This window comes from Dermochelys coriacea, chromosome 5, assembly GCF_009764565.3.
Source record: "Dermochelys coriacea isolate rDerCor1 chromosome 5, rDerCor1.pri.v4, whole genome shotgun sequence".
In the NCBI taxonomy this organism is placed as follows: Eukaryota; Metazoa; Chordata; order Testudines; family Dermochelyidae; genus Dermochelys; species Dermochelys coriacea.
Window position 1 is genome coordinate 134673285 of NC_050072.1, and position 16902 is coordinate 134690186.

A 16902-nucleotide genomic window follows, 5' to 3' on the forward strand; every position below is an offset into this window, starting at 1 on the left:
AAGAGCTGCAGGGCAGAGCAGGTTGAGTTGCTCCCTGGAGCTCGAGGAGGGAGGACTGGGTGCCTTGCAGGAGGAAGAATGCTAGCATCCTGGACAGATCAGTGCTGGGGGCAGGATCAGCGGAGTGAGAGCAAGCTCCTGGCTGACTGCTAAGACTGGTATACTGAGGCCCTGAGGATAGGGAGAAGAAAATACTGAGGCTTCAGGGATGTGGCCCTGTGAAATAGACTGAGAGGTTGGAGGGAAGCAGCACGTGGCTGCCACCTACAGGGTCCCTGGTCCGGGACCTGGAGTAGTGGGTGGGCCCAGGTCCCACCCTCACCCCCCTTCTCACCCCCACTCGCCACTGAGGAAATGGCTTGACCATTGGATTGCGATACTGTCACCTGGAAGCAGGGAGCAAGTCCTGAAGAGGACACCGTGGTCCTTGGAGAAACATGGATCCAGGAACAGAAGTGACGGCAGGCGAGATACCACCAGGAGTCAGCGTACCGACTTGTGGAGCTGATCCACAAGATGACCAGTAGGAGGCGCTGGCATGGTGGGTCCCACGCCATCACACTGAGGGAGAATTATTTGTATTGGTACTGTCTCCAAAAGTACTACTGGTTGAAAATTTTCCAATGGACCAATTTTCTGTTTGAAAATGTTGATTCAACAAAATTGAAAAGTTCTGCAGGGGCTTGTCAGTTTCACTAAAAAAAATTTAAATGATTAATTTAAGTAAAATCAAAATTAATCATTTCAGTATTTTCATTTCAAAATAACTTTTTTGTTTCAACTTTTATTTTATTTTCGATTTCATCTTTTATGCTAAACAAAAGTTCTGATTTTATCTAAACAAAATGTTTCTATTGACCCAATCCAATATGTTTTGGAATTTTTCATTTTGTGGAAAATTATGAATTTCTCCATTTTGTTCTGATTCGGAATGAAAGTGGATTTCAAAACCATGGAGTTTCCAGTGAAATGGAAATGTTGGCTTCTTCACAGCTCAACTTGAAAGCTTTATTATATTTACCATATTCTGACAGTAAAATAGACCCACACCATCTAACTCAGTTACATCACTTTTACATTGATTTAATTAATTTAATAGATTTATATCAACAAAATACTGGTGGAACAGAGCTGAAAATCAGACCCATAAGTTGAGGCCAGATTCCCATCTGATGTAAATTGGAATAGGGCCATTGTTAATTTTTCATGGAGCTATGTCAATCAATGAAAATCTGGTTCTTTATGTTTTGTATTAGTATCATAACATTTTTTAACATAGGCTTCCATTGATCTTTTATGACGAGATTACAAAACTAAGTCCTATAAGACGTTTGATTTCTGGTCATTGCTACAATAAAATTAACGTGAAATGACAATATTTCACATGAATGTTGGCACTACAGCTGAGAATATGGTGGGGGGCGGAAATCTGCAAATATTTGTTTGAATTCTGGTTTACTGACAGAATAACTGAGTGACTCAATATGTGTGGATATTGAACCGGAGGATCATATGTGTATGGTTAATTCAAGGCCTGCCTTTGGCAGATTTCTGAGAATGTGTGTTGTGCACATTAGTTACGTTCTCTAGGGCTCTTTCTGGAAATTTTGCACTATGGTGATGGGTTGCAGTATAAAAGTATAAGATAGAATTCAAGTGTCTTCACTTCCTTTCTCTAGGAATGCATGCTAAAATAATACAATTTAAGAAAATGTTGCATGCTATTCACAGAAAACAAGTTATGAATATTGCAAATGTAAGCATTTGTACCAAAACTTGGTTCAAAGAGTGACACCCTCCAGTCAAGAAACAGAATGTACCCTGTTACTAAGGGGTGTCAAATTTTGAATTTCAAATTTGGAATGCTTGCAAAGAACTGCTTTACAAATATGCTACAGGCGAAGAATTCTTTGTTACAATTATTTGGTGAATAATTTCAAATAGCGAATACACTTGAGAAAGTTGCAAGTTTTTGCAACAATTAATATTAAATGGCAAAATTGGGCAATTTTTTTTTTTTGCTGAGCTCTGGCTGATATTTGGAAGGTGATACATATGGTAAATGGAGCGCTGATGAAGGTGTCTTATGCACTAGATTTAAGATGTGAGGTGAGGTTTTAAGATGATAGAAATGTAGGACTGGAGGTGACTTCAGGAAATCATCTAGTTCATCCCACTGCACTGAGGCAGGATTAAATAAACTCCTAGACCATCCCTGACAGGGGTTTGTCCAACCTGTTCTTAAAAGCCTCCAATGATAGGGATTCCACAACCTCCCTTGGAAGTCTATTTCAGAGCTTAGCTACCCTTCTTGTTAGACAGTTTGTCCTAATATCTAACCTAAATCTCTCAGGATCCTCTCTAATCAAAGCCAGGATTGACCCCTCTAGGCCCCACTAGATACGCCCTCCCAGACTGACAGTGAACCATGGATAGCTACTCTTTGAGTATAGGCTTTCAATCAGTTTGCACCTATCTTACAGTAATTTCAGCTAGACCCCATTTCCCTAATTTGTTTATGAGATGGGAGGAAGGAAGAGTCAGAGGTTAGGGTGCTAACTTGGAAGACCTGTGTTCAAGTCCTTGCTCTGTCACGGACTTCTTGTGTGACCTTGGGCAACTCACTTAGCTTCCATGTGCCTCAGTTCCTCATCTATAAAATGGGGAGTGTAGGACTTCCCTACCTATACACATTAAAGATTACTAAAAAAGAAAAGGAGTACTTGTGGCACCTTAGAGACTAACAAATTTATTTGAGCATAAGCTTTCGTGAGCTACAGCTCACTTCATTGGATGCATCCGATGAAGTGAGCTGTAGCTCACGAAAGCTTATGCTCAAATAAATTTGTTAGTCTCTAAGGTGCCACAAGTACTCCTTTTCTTTTTGCGAATACATACTAACACGGCTGCTACTCTGAAACCTAAAGATTACTAGACACTCAGATACAAGTACCATAGATAGACAAGTCAATTACAATAAATGGGAAAGGTATTATCACAAAATAATATATGAACTCTTATCCTAGTGTCTGGACATTGAAACCAGTGGGAGTCAGATTGGCCCCATAGTGCCTTTTTAAATAGATAAATAATTTCAAAGCTTGTTCCTCACAATGTGCTGTGCTGTGAAAACCTCTTCCTTTTGCCTGCTATGTCTGACTATATTACCAATGTATCTCCTCAGATTCTTTCTAGTAAGTCCTCAGAGATGAACCCAGAGTATTTCCTCAGCAAATAGGATGTCACACATACTTTCCTTTTCCTTTTATTGAGGAATAAGGACATGGGTAATACAAGTCTGGCATTGACTTTGCTGGGAAACAATACAGCAGCCACTTACAGTTTCTCTGTTTTAAAAAAAATCTTTTAATACCTAACTCTGTCTACAGTTAAGCCTGTGCTACCTCGGCGATGTCAACAGGCCAGTGTGGATGTAACTGAGGGTCTATTCTGGCCCTTGATTCAAAACTTAACATGGCCAATATTACAGTGGACACATAGGAAAGAATAAAACAAAACATTAAAGGAATAGTCACCGTATTGTAGTAATAGCCCCCTAACCTCTTGCTAGTCGAAACCTAAAGTTATCTTGGAAAGAAACAGCAATAAATAGTAGGGCTGTCGATTAATCGCAGTTAACTCACGCGATTAACTCAAAAAAACTAATCGTGATTAATCACACTTTTAATCGCACTGTTGAACAATAGAATGCCAATTGAAATGTATTAAATTTTTGGATGTTTTTCTACATTTTCAAATATATTGACTTCAATTACAACACCGAATACAAAGTGTACAATGATTGCAAATATTTGCACTGTAAAAATGCTAAACAAAAGAAATAGTATTTTTCAATTCACCTCACACAAGTATTGTAGTGTAATCTCTTTATCATAAAAGTGCAACTTACAAATGTAGACTTTTTTTGTTACATAACTCAAAAACAAAACAGAGTAAAACTTTAGAGCCTATAAGTCCACTCAGTCCTACTTCTTGTTCAGCCAACTGCTAAGACGAACAAATTTGTTTACATTTACAGGTGATAATGCTGCCCGCTTCCTACTTACATGGTCACTTGAAAGTGAGAATGGGTATTCAAATGGCACTTTTGTAGCTGGCATTGCAAGGTATTTACATGCTAGATATGCTACACATTCATATGCCCCTTCATGCTTTGTCCCCCATTCCAGAGGACATGCTTCCATGCTGATGATGCTCATTTAAAAAAATAATGCATTAATGAAATTTGTGACTGAACTCCTGGGGGGAGAATTGTATGTCTCCTGCTCTGTTTTACCTGCATTCTGTCACATATTTCATGTTATAGTAGTCTCAGATGATGACCCGGCACATGTTGTTTGTTTTAAGAACACTTTCACTGCAGGTTTGACAAAACGCTAAGAAGGTACCAATATGAGATTTCTAAGGATAGCTACAGCACTCAACCCAAGGTTTAAGAATCTGAAGTGCTGTCCAAAATCTGAGAGGGACGACATGTGGAGCATGCTTTCAAATGTCTTAAAAGAGCAACACTCTGATGTGAAAACAACAGAACCTGAACCACCAAAAAAGAAAATCAGTCTTCTGCTGGTGGAATCTGACTCAGATGATGAAAATGAACATGCACTGGGTCGCACTGTTTTGAATCGTTATCAAGCAGAACCCATTAGCAGCATGGATGCATGTCCTCTGGAATGGTGGTTGAAGCGTGAAGAGATATATGAATCTTTAGCACATCTGGCACGTAAATATCTTGTGACACCAGCTATAACAATGCCATGCAAATGCCTGTTCTCACTTTCAGGTGACATTGTAAACAAGAAGTGGGCAGCATTATCTCCTGGAAATGTAAACAAACTTGTTTGTCTGAGCAATTGGCTGAACAAGAAGTAGGACTGAGTGGACTTGTAGGCTCTAAAGTTTTACATTGTTTTATTTTTGAATGCAGGTTTTTTGTATATAATTGCACATTTGTAAGTTCAACTTTCATGATAAAGAGATTGCACTACAGTACTTGTAAAGGGGGAATTGAAAAATATGATTTATTTTGTTTTATTAAAGTGCAAATATTTGTAATCAAAAATAAATATAAAGTGAGCACTGTAAACTTTGTATTTTGTGTTTGTAATTGAAATCAATATATTTGAAAATGTAGAAAACATCCAAAAATTTTAAATAAATAGTCTATTATTGTTTAACAGCCTGATTATTTATTAATCGTGATTTTTTTAATCGTGCAATTAATCAAGATTAATTTTTTTAATTGCTTGACAGTCCTAATAAATAAATCTATATTCCTGTTGGTGCCAGATAGAGGCTGCTTAGCATAATTGTGCCACATCCCACTCAAAGCATTCACCTCCTTTCCTTTATGTTTCCCAAGGTACCATCGATATGGAGCAGGTAAGGCTTTGGCTGTGTGGGGGGTATTTCTTTCTCAAGGACATTAATGTGTATCCATTGTGGGCTCATCTGAGGCTTTGGGTCAAACCCTGAGCCAGGGGCAGCACGTCGTTGCATGGCCCAGGAGCAGTCTGGGAACTGGAGTGTCACAATCAAGTCCCCATGCTCGAGAGGAGAGGAGGGGAGTCATTTGTACCAGCATGGCACTGGTTGATTATTTATATTCATTACTATAGTGCCTAGGAGCCCTAGTCATGGACCAGCAGCCAACTGAACTAAAAGACCATCCCTGGCCCAAGAAGCTGACAATGTAACCCCTTCCCCCCCCCCCCACACCTCCTGCTAAACCTCAGACATCCCCATATTGCTGCACAAAATAAACTTCCCTTCAAAGTAGGGAGCTCTTTAAGGGTTTAATTAGCTTTGATTAAAGTACAGCACTAACCTGTGTTCTTATTTTGAACTCTCAGGTGGTGCACATTTTCACTGCAAATCTCCTTTTCTCTCTGAACAGGACATCTGGCACCCTCGCAGACCTGGAGATTTAATTAAAGCGAAATTGACACCTGGAGGTAGGAATCCACATTCTCAAATTACTATTAAAGCTAATGGGAAAAAAAAACCATCCTGCTTGCTAATAAAGGCAAATGTAAAAGGCTGGATTGAAGTGATACTCTCTCGCCTCTGTGGAATATCAGATGAAGGGAGTTTTGGGGCTGAATTCCATCTCCATTGAGATCAGGAGAATTAAGCTGGAAAGGGTGGGAGACAGCCACTTTTTGACAGCTTTCTCCAGCTCTTGGAAATGTGGAAGGCAGCCAGTTGACAAGATCCTGTTACCACTGCTGGAGCCAGGTAAAAGGCTGTTGAAAGGGATGCTCTAAGGATTGCAGAAAAAGCAAAAGCAGAGAAGAAGCAGAGATCACGTCAGTATTTTGGCAAGACCTTGCTAAGCTCAATTTCTTACATGCCAAGTTCTGAGGAGGACACCCAGAGGTTACACTGATACCTTGAAGCACAGGCGCCTCAAATATTCAGGTGCTTCAGCTTCCTGGCATTCATCTTGGGCATCTCAAGAGTCTGAGCAAATTTGAGGGTGCATCATTGCCCATAGCATGCACCAGCTTGTCCATCTGTCTCTCTTGGAACGATGAGCCGCATTTGGAGGCACTGAGCTCCCCAACAGACCAGTGACACCTCGTGGTGCTGGGGTGTGTTCTGTGTTTTGCTGCATGAGAACTTTGTTGAGATCAGATGCCACTTCCTGCTCTGCACTTCCTCCTAGTTGCAACTTCCTGCTTCTGCTAGCGTTTCAGTTTGTCAGAGAGATGGTGTCTTGTCTGAGGCATCAAGATGTCTCATCTCTAAAATAAGACAGTAAATGTATTCAAATTTTTAATGCTGGAAAAAACCAACATTGAAACAGGAAAAAGTTTCAAAGGAAAAAAACATTCTATTGTTTTGGAATTCTGGGGTCTGGGAGGAACAGGTTTGTGTGAAGGGATCCTACTGACTTGTTTAGAGGATTGATTGTGGGCAAAGGTCCCTGTCACCTCCCAGTATCTCCCATGAATAGAGGATGACCCTCATGATGGCTTGGAATGAGCATCCAAAGCATTTTCAAGCCCTTAGAACCTCCCCAGAAAACTAAGGGCCAAATCCTTAGCTGGCATAAATCAGTATAGCATCACTGGCTTTGATGGATCTACATCAATTTACACCAACTGGCCCAAAGACTCTGGATACCCTTCATTGCTTTGTAGAATAAACTGCCATGCAGATCTGCATGGCCAGATAGGCAGGTTTTCAACCCTGACGTTCTGCCTGTTAAACACTTTGAAATTCCAATAATTGTTTCCAGTGGCAAAACGACTTATCCTTCCAATCTTTTCAGTGGCTTGTAAGGTGTTCAGAACATGATGTAAATAGCTAGTTGGATCTAGCTCTGAGTGTCTCTAAAGTCATTGTGAAGAAGTGAATTCTGTAAGTATCACATAAATTTGAAATATTATATAAACCATGGTTCCAAGTATTTGAAAATGTAAGACAGGAGTTGTCTTAGGATCCAATCTCATACACAGTTGCACAAGCAAAATTGCATAACATTTTGCTTAGCTGACACTTGTGTAGTAGTGCTGAGTGCTTCCATGGGAAGTAGGACTGTCGTATGGTAGGCCACAAATCCAGACTGTGTATGAGTGTTGCCTTTTGAGGTTGTGTAAAACTTTACACAAAGGTATTCAACATGCTGTAGGACAAAGGCAGCACTCACTTTGTGTTCTAAATCCTGGATGGTATTCCAGCAAGAAACATGCACTACAATAATACCCTGGACACAATAATGTGTCCGACTGATGCATGGTCTTGTCCTTTAAAGTATGGCTCTGAGGAGTGATTGAGAAAGGGCATCATGAAGCTGCATGTTCATAGCTTCTCAACTAATGTCTGATCAAATTTGCCCAGTTTACAAGTACGAAGCTTTTTTCCCCCCAACTGTCAGCCCCAGGAACTCGACCCCAGATCTGAGACTAAGCTGGTGCATTCCTTCTCATTCATTAGCAGCAGAAAAAAAGGCCAAACCTGATTCTCAGTTACACCTGTGCACCACCATGTCTTGAGATGATGCCCTCCCCATCACCTGTACAACCCCATCAACCTTTAGGGGGTTTGCACAAGTGTTGGCAATGGGAGCTCAGTGAACAATTCTGATGGTGATCCACAAGAATGAACCAAATCCACATGTACCCTAACTAAGGCTGCTTACAGAGTGAGGGGCTACTTAACAATCGGTGAGGTGGCAGATCAAGACGGGAGAGAACAGAATCAGGCTCTCAGTTAACTAAGAGAATGGGCCATATCCTCTGCTGATATTAATCAATGCAGCTCCGTTAACCTCTATGGTGCTACACCAATTCACACCAACTCAGACCCTAGCCTAATAGATATTTCATATAATAATGTGTTTAGAGCTAAAGACCTAGAACATCATTTCACACTGTTTTTATTGCTCTGACCTGAAAGCAAAGCTTTTTATCTCACCTTGACACAATGCTCTGGAATTATGGGGTGGTAATTTGGGATCCTAACAGCATCCCAAGGGCAGGGAGCTCCTTGGTATCTAGCAGTGGGTTTCAGCTGGCTTGATCAGTGTACCCCGACTCTGTGGTGTCATGATCGGTATCTAAAAGTCCTCATGTAATATGTTGTTGAAAAAACTAATGACACTGTAGATTAATATCATTGGGAAATGTATGTATTCACAGTATGTGGAGGTATGGATGTTCTCTGATATTATGTTTTAAAATCTGTATTTGAACGAAGTAGAAAACAGGTCTGCCCAGGTCTTGAACACACCTGAAATAGGGTTGACGAGTGACAAGTGGGATTGCAATTTACACATGCAGTAATCAAAACCATCAAAGCTCACAAACTAGTTTGGGAGTCAGCATGTCTAGATCACAGTAGCCTGTGCATTTGCTTTATGCTGTGTTGATATAGCCATGCTGGTCCCCGGATATTAGAGAGACAAGATTCATGAGGTAATATCTTTAACTGGTAAGAGAGACAAGCTTTCGAGCTTACACAGAGCTTTTCTTCAGGTTTCTATGTATTTGCTTGTCTGATCAGTGTGGTTATCAGGCAGAGAAAATGAAGAAGTATTTAAATGTAAAGTACACAAAGCCATAAGGAGAGCAAGTGGGGAAAGATGACCATTTAACAATCTTGACCAGGGATGGAAATGGCACCCCCAGAAAGCGTTCCTGCCTCTTGAAGCAAGGTCAATCGACTTTGAGAGAGATGCTTTTCGAAGGTTTACTGGACTATAAAGTGAGGGGTAGAGAACATCTAAGTTATTCATCATTAGGCAGACACAAGGGGCCAGAGCTCTTGGAAGCTAAGAAAGATGGGTCCTTCAGCCAAGGAGGGGTTGAAGTCTCTGGGAACTGAATATAGATGAAAAACCTGTTTAGGCAAAGATCTTTCACCTAGGAAGACAAGGGAAGCCAGCACCTTGTACTTCTGTGGAAGATCCTGACTGAGGGAAAGTCAGCCATGACTGAAATGAAGGAAGATTTGAGAGAGAAAACATGTTGAACAAAGCCTGTACCTTGCTAGATTAAGATAAGACTTTTAGATGCATGTTTTTACTTTTATTTGCGTGTAACCATCTCCGTTTTTGTTTCTTTTACCTGGCATCGCTTAACCTATGTCCTTTAGTTAATAGACGTGTTTTATTTTTACTGTAAACCAACTCGATGCTATGCTTAAAGGGAAGGGTCTATTTACCCCCGTTAAGGGTGGGGCTGTTGTGCTTTACACAGGTTGCTGGAGTCAGAGTTGCTGATCCAGCGATGCACAGGATACAGACGCTCAGGGTGTAACCTGCATACTTGTCTGCTAGTTTCCAGACAAGAGAACCACTGCAGCAGAGCATTTAAGGCACTCAGGGTTACAGGGCAGGCGGTGAGACAACCCCCCTCACTGGTTTGGATTGCACCCCAGAAAAGGACAGTCATAAATTCAGATGCTGATCTTCAAACCTGCACATAATTTTCTGTGCCAGGTGCTTCAGGTGAATGATGAATATTTGGAGAGTAACCCAGATCCAGGTGACAAGGAGTTAAAAGCTTTGACATTCATCAGCAACTGTGCTGAGAACACATACTTTAAAAAAAAAAAAAAAAAAAGAAGGAAGTATCTGCCACCTGTTCAATTCATTCACTGTTTAGATGACGTCAAGGCTAGCAAATCACCTGACAACCTGTTTGCCATTGGTCAGGGCTCTGTTTTGATAATCGAATAAACCTTCTGATTCCACTTGTGAAGGACGAGTGGAAAGCTGGCTGCAGATGAGGTTGCTATTTGCCAAAACTTAAATTATATCTTTGCCACAGTCGTCATGAAAGAAGCTGATTGGAGCATCCTAGAGAATAAGCTGCATTTTCTTGGCGATGGGGGGGAGCAAAATTTTGAAAGGATTTATTGTTGCATCTGAGCAGCTAAGGCAATGCAAAAACTACGGGAAGTTATGCAAGTACCAGGGTTGGAAAATTGTATCTCAGAACTTGGAAGGAAATAGTAAACGGCAGGAAAACTTTTTGCTGAGAGAGTTCACTAAGGATGGGAAAAGGAACTATGGAGGCTTTAGGAAATGACCAATCTTTTACAAGAACATCGATAAGCAACAAGATTGAAAAAAAATTCAAGTATGATTTTCATGAGTTTAAAACTCAACATCTGTGTCTAGCTGTATCCTACTTTGCATGTGCATTAATCACAGCTGACTGTTTTAAATCAGGCGGTTGTATGTTTACTTGGGTTAGCATACCTGGCTATGCATACAAATACTCATTGCACATGTGCTTTCAGCAACGGCAAACGCAAAAATGCAGGCTGGATCCATAAGAAAAGCATGGCTGCTAAATTCACTGAATTGCTTGTGTTGTGCTGCAAATCACTTGTCAGAGAGAGAACTGGATTTGTTACTGTTTATTCTAATTTATGTTACAGTAGTGATTGAAGCCCCAGCTGAGATCAGGGCCACAGCATGCTAGGCCCTGTACAAACACGTAGTGACAGGCAGTCCCTGATCTAAAGAGCTTGGTGTGTAAAGTAAACAGGACAGACAAAGGCCAAGAGAGAAGTATTATCACTATCAGTGTCCTGAGTCCTCCTTGGCAGAATTCTGTGGCAAAAACTCTACATTCCATGGCAACATTAATTTATTCTGTCACTATGAAATGCCTTTCTTCCCCATCCACCCCACCCCCATGCAAATACAGCTATGACTCAAACTATATTCAGTGAGGGGAAATCTATTGAGGAGAGAGATCCATTGATGGAGAGAGTCCAGCGGAGGGCAATGAAAAGGATTAGGGGGCTGGTGCACATGACTTATGAGGAGAGGCTGAGGGAAATGGGGTTATTTAGTCTGCAGAAGAGAAGAATGAGGGGGAATTTGATAGTAGCCTTCACCTACTTGAAGGGGGGTTCCAAAGAGGATGGAGCTCGGCTGTTCTCAGTGGTGGCAGATGACAGAACAAGGAGTAACGGTCTCAAGTTGCAGTGGGGGAGGTCTAGGTTGGATATTAGGAAACACTATTTCACTAGGAGGGTGGTGAAGCACTGGAAGGAGTTATCTAGGAAGGTGGTGGAATCTCCATCCCTAGAGGTTTTTAAGGCCCGGCTTGACAAAGCCCTGGCTGGATGATTTAGCTGGGGTTGGCCCTGCTTTGAGCAGGGGGTGGGACTAGATGCCCTCCTGAGGTCCCTTCCAACCCTATGATTCTATGGTTCTAAGATTCTGTGATTTTTGAGGATGAGTTTTTTCCCTCTTATGCTCTCCATGCATTCTAGAGAGACACTCATTTCCCAGGTCTCAGCTCTCCCAATGTAGAAGTGGTGCCTGGCCTGAAACATCTTTCCCTGCCATGGGGGAGCTTTTAGGCAGCTTCAGCCTGGCCTCTCCCTAGCTCCCCAACTCTCAGTGGCTGTGAACACTCTAGGCAGCCCAGTTCACCAGCCTGCACTTCTGCTTCCCTACATTCGCTGGCTATAAACTGGACTCCAGCCACAGCTCACAGCCAGCCACCCTGCTGCCTGGCCCTAGAACAGGCCAGGGAACCATGCAATATAACCCAATGAAGTCCCCTTCCAAAGACAGTTGAGCAAGAGTCAGCTGCAGAAAAGTCCCAGCAGGGCAGGGACATAGAAAACAAAATATCAGGTTGCAACAAAATGGCAAATTCCACAGTGACTTGACTGAGATGAAGGAGGCAGGTCACACAGCTCAGAGCAATTCTTTTGGGCTTTCTGTGCATTCAGGAAGCAACACTTAGTCAGCCTGTATTCAGTTTCACAGGTTTGTGGTTGCCTGGCTGCTGTAAGGTCAGAAATCTATGTTTGCAAATGATAGCTGAGTGCTTAGAGCACAAGCAGTTGTCGAGGGGTGAATTCTGCCATCACAGAATGCGTGGTGAGCTGATTATCTTCCCCAATTTACAGCTGGGGGACTAAGGCACAGCAGGTTCAAGGGCTAGGTTTTTTTCCCCCTTCTTGTGTCCACTTTGGGTCTTTCAGGCAGATCAAAGTGGCAGTATCTGGGCCTAGGTGACCAGCAGAGAATTGCCCTGGTATAGGGGCACTCTCAGCTGGCATAAAGCAGCATAGTCAGCTTCTACACCAATTCTCTCCCACCCTACGTACCTGGTATGTAGGAGAAGAACAGGTGCACTCTGCCCATCCCTCTGCTGGTACTCAAATATCATAAGGCCCGTTGGCTACCACGGCCAACTGGTGTGAGTTAAAGCAACCCCGTGAGTATATATCTGGACTTGGGCTCATAGTTAACACTGATGCTACAGAGCAATATTAGGGAATGGCTGCATTGTTAGGGATGCGTTCCTTCAGATGAAATAGGAAATCAGGGTCCTTTCTACTAGTCCTGGGTGCTGTCCAGATGCAAGTTATAGAAGCCTTATCAAATCAGACAGTGTGTGATAACCACAGTTTCCTGGCTAAAATTCTTCCTCTCTGTAAAGTATGTTGTAAGAGGTGCATTCAGTATTGTTGAGCACATAATGGCTGCTCTGTTTGCCCGCACAGTAACTGCAGTTGGCAGTATGTATCTAATTACTTGGAAGAACATTTTGGGATAGCCTGGTATGAAAGGTGCTGTATGAAAATTAATTCTCCTCTGCTCTCTTCCATTCTAAAATGATGTGGATACATAGATGAGGTTTCCTGTGCTGATGAATGACTAATGCAGCAGAAGGGATAGGAAATGAGGTAAGGGGCCAGAAATAATCCTAGAGACTAGAGTTTACAAGGAAGCCCAGTATAGTCCATAAAATAAAAGGCCTACAGTGGTGTGACATTAAGACCATCTGGACAATATTTGGCAGCCGTCGAAAAGCAAACACAGTCTCAAGATGTAATTCTAAAAGTGAGGAGCATATAAATGATGCGACTATCCAGCAAGTCAGATCATGTTTAGAAAATGCTGTACTGTTCTGGTTTGCTTGGATGTTACTGAGATCAAAAGGTGCTGCCAAAGACAAGTTAAAAATGAATCTGGAGATTGTGAGAGTGTGATATTTGAAGAGGGATTAACCAGTATTGGCTTGTGTAAGTTTAGAATAAAAGGAGACTTGCAGGGAAATCTGACTGAGGTACAAAAGAGCTAGAATTGCAAGTAGTGCATTAATGCCAATCAGCTGTGTCATCACAAATCAGGAGCTCATCAGCTGAGGCTGCAGGGTCTCATAAATAAGTGTTGTACAAATACAGAAGTTTAACACAATGGTGTTCTGATCTATGACTCAGGCATTTAGGCATTACCACAATGCAAATAAATACATTAATACTATTATACCATGGAAGGAGGAGCATGAAAGCTTTTGAATTCCTAATTAAGAAATATCCCCACCAGAGCATGTTGGAATTTTCAGTTTGTTGGCAATTTTGAAAAGTATGCATCCGATGAAGTGAGCTGTAGCTCACGAAAGCTTATGTTCAAATAAATTTGTTAGTCTCTAAGGTGCCACAAGTACACCTTTTCTTTTTGCGAATACAGACTAACACGGCTGCTACTCTGAAACTTACTAAATTGTGGTTTATGTAGCTCTTTCTGAAAATTGTCAATTATCATCATGGGAAAATTTGAAATTTTTCTGCTTTTTTTTTTTCCCCCCAAGATTTCCTGCAATTTCCTTTTTAGATTTTTTTTAATGAAAACTCAAACCAAAAGTTTTTTTTGTTTTGTTTTTTACCAAAACCCAAACATTTTACTGAATAATATTTGAGTTTTGGTTACCAGTTTTTCAATGAAAAAGAACACAGAAAATTTTGACCAAAACAAATTTTCTGTCTTTCTCTCTTTCTTTCCACTTCCCTGTTCAGGGTCAGCAACTTTAATAGCCTTCTTCCAAAACTCATGATTGTAGGCCTGGCTGTTGTGCAAACTGGTCTCTCCAAGTTCTGCTAATATCCAGTCCATGTACCGAGTCTTTGGCCTCCCCCTTGTTCATCTTCCATCCATGATCATTGCAAGAGCCATCCTACCAATATAACTCTCATGTCTCCACCGGACATGTCTATACCAAAGAAGTCTAACCTCCTCAACTTGTCTTCAGTTGGGGAAACCTGCATTGGGTCCCTCACAGCCTCCTTTTATTGCCTAGCATGGAGTGTCCAAATAGTTGACAAACTCAACGTCTTCATTCCACGGTAGAGAGTGTGATTTCTTGTTGCTGGCCAAGTGTCTGTTCCATATGCTAGGATGGGTCAAATTACAGTTTTAATACACTATGCGTTGTATTTTATTGGCATCTTTTTATCAGAGAATTGGGGTCAGCTCCCGCCATTTGGACCACACAACTTTGGTAAAATGCCAGCATCGTTCAGGAGGGCATCATTGTCAGCAATCAGCAATCCTATATATTTACATTCTTTCTCTCTTTTAAGTTCTTCTCCTGTAATATCCTTTATGGTGGGTCTTCCTCCCTCCATTATCATAGCCTACTTTTGACTAAGGTTCATTCTAAGGCCAGCCTCCTCAAAGCTGTGCGGCCACTGTTCAGAGTTGATTTGCAAGGTCTCACAATCTTCCCCACGTATTGTAAGTCATCAGTGAACAGCGTATTCCAAGGCAGTTCCCTTTGAATAGTCTCACTTACCACATTCAAAATAACCACAAACAAAAAGAGCTCAACCCTGATGCTGATGCAGGCCCATGTTTTCTGGAAATTCTATGCTGTAGTCCCATTTGGTTTTGACTACCTAGCCACTCCATTTTATCTGTCCAGTTTGCCTCTCTGTCACAAACACCACCAAACTAATCCTCTTGGTACGTGATCGTACACCTTCTCCAAGATGCAGAGATCATGCCAGTTGACGTCTCTTGACTCTGAACTTCTTCATGAGGATTTGCACTGCAAATGTGACATCTGTGTACTCCTCCTCTGCATAAATCCATTCGGACCCTTCCAAATGTCAGTTCTTCCTTGCCAACGCTTTTCAATAATCTTCTCCCACACTTTCATAGTATGGGACATAGGCTTAATTGGGCATTAATCAGCACAAAGTGTAATATCTCCTTTATTATTAAAAATGGGCACCACAAAGATTTCATGCCATTCATCTGGCATTTTTTCTTTCTTAAGAATATAATTGAACAGACTTGTAAAATACTTGATGCCTTCTCTTTGTAATGATGTCAGTGCAGCGCATCTGCTGGTACTTCATCTAGGCCAAGTGTTTTCCCCTTTTTCATTTTCCAGAGTCCCTCTACAACCCCTTCCTCCTGTGTGCAACCTATCATGCTCCGGTTCGGCTTATGTGTTCTTAGCTGCTCCCTTAGGGTCTCCTCATTCATTACTCTTTCAAAATATTCACGCCTGACTTGATGGGTTGATTCACCATTGGTTTGCAGTATACCATGTTCATTTCTAATCTAAGTAGAAACTGTTCACTTTGGTCAAAAAAACATTTTTCTGTTGTTGTAAAAATTCCAACTAGCTGTAATCCTAAATTATGTCCACTGTCATACAGCTGACCCCGCATCAGAAGAGCACCTTTCATACCCCATCCTGAGCTGTATTCTCTGTTCCTTGCAGTTGCTGAGGTTCTGAGCCATGATATTCCTAAGAACTGATGATAAACAAATGTTCCTAACACATAATTACCAGATAGTGTTTTTTAGGGGCTTGAGACACAGCTGGTGGAACTCACTGGTATTCTTTCCATTAACTACAGTAGGTTTTGTATCAGGCCTCAGGTTTCAGAGTAGCAGCCATGTTGGTCTGTATTCGCAAAAAGAAAAGGATTACTTGTGGCACCTTAGAGACTAACAAATTTATTTGAGCATAAGCTTTCGTGAGCTACAGCTGTAAGTGAGCTGTACTCCTTTTCTTTTATCAGGCCTCAATCTTCCATCCCTTCATCCAGCAATTTAATTCTTCTATCCAATCCTTTTTGTTTGTTTGTTTTAAGTATTTGAAAGCTAATGACATTTGTGGGGCAACCCTCATACGGTGTGGGTTCCTGGCCACTAATTTTTTTTGTTTTTCTGAATTTGATCTTTCATGCTATTGTTCCCCTTCAGTCTGACTTATATTCTTCCCTCTTTTCTGGCTTTGCTCCTTTCTCTACTTAAAGCTCATTTCTGGATCTACTTATCTTACTACCCACTTTGAAAGTCCATTCTTATCTAAATTAGCTAATGTGATCTTGTACCTAAACTCTAGGTTTATGGCATATTTGTTGCCCCAGGGTGCTCAAGGGATAGAAACAGTTTCCTGTCCAGCATAGACAACAGGGTATGGAGGCGGGGGGAGGTGGCATGCATGAAGGATTATCTAAGATCTAGTCTACATGAGAAAATTGTTCTGATGTAATCATTTTAGAAACTGGCTTAGTTAAATTGGTGCTCCCTTCCCCCCCTTTTTTATCCCCCGTTTCCCCCCCCCACCAACCCCCCACTCCCATGTGTGGATATTG

At 41.5% G+C, this 16902-nt stretch overlaps 1 long non-coding RNA gene across 1 annotated transcript; it reads right to left on the bottom strand.

Moving 5' to 3' along the window:
* Positions 1–496: 496 nt before the first annotated feature.
* Positions 497–6503, bottom strand: LOC122460239. Its single transcript, XR_006281420.1, has 3 exons — positions 6371–6503; positions 5849–5939; positions 497–695 (listed from the first exon to the last, which is right to left on the bottom strand). It is a non-coding gene; the product is annotated as an uncharacterized LOC122460239 (long non-coding RNA).
* Positions 6504–16902: the final 10399 nt, after the last annotated feature.